The sequence below is a fragment of the Vespula pensylvanica genome, chromosome 1, assembly GCF_014466175.1.
Source record: "Vespula pensylvanica isolate Volc-1 chromosome 1, ASM1446617v1, whole genome shotgun sequence".
Classification (NCBI taxonomy): Eukaryota; Metazoa; Arthropoda; class Insecta; order Hymenoptera; family Vespidae; genus Vespula; species Vespula pensylvanica.
Window position 1 is genome coordinate 8,615,264 of NC_057685.1, and position 572 is coordinate 8,615,835.

A 572-nucleotide genomic window follows, 5' to 3' on the forward strand; every position below is an offset into this window, starting at 1 on the left:
GTCCCCCTCGTAGTAGGTCGAATGATGTCGTGAAGTTGATTAAAATTATTGTTGAATCGATGAATCGTTGAATCGTTGAGTCGATGAATCGTTGAGTCGATGAATCGTTGAGTCGATGAATCGATGAATCGTTGACTCGATGAATCGATGAATCGATGAATCGATGAATCGTTGAATCGATGAATCGTTGAATCGATGAATCTGTAATACAAAAAGGTACAAAGAAAGTTTAACTACATGTTCCATATCGAACTAATATATTTATGAATGAATGAAAATGATTAAAAAGAAATATATGATTAAAATGACGAACAAAAGAAGTTACGATTGAGAAGAAAGGAATATTACGTACATGTAATTGTATCCAGACGAAGCCTTACAATCGTCGGTAAAGATGAAGAGGATGAATGTTTTAATTCACACTTTCGACTATTACAATATTTATCGCAACGCAATCCTCTTCCACCGAATAGTCGGAAAGTGTGTTAATTATTCTAACAACGCGGCGAACATATGACTTTAACAAGAATATAACATAAATTCTTGTTTTTGATTTTACTAACGCGACCGAG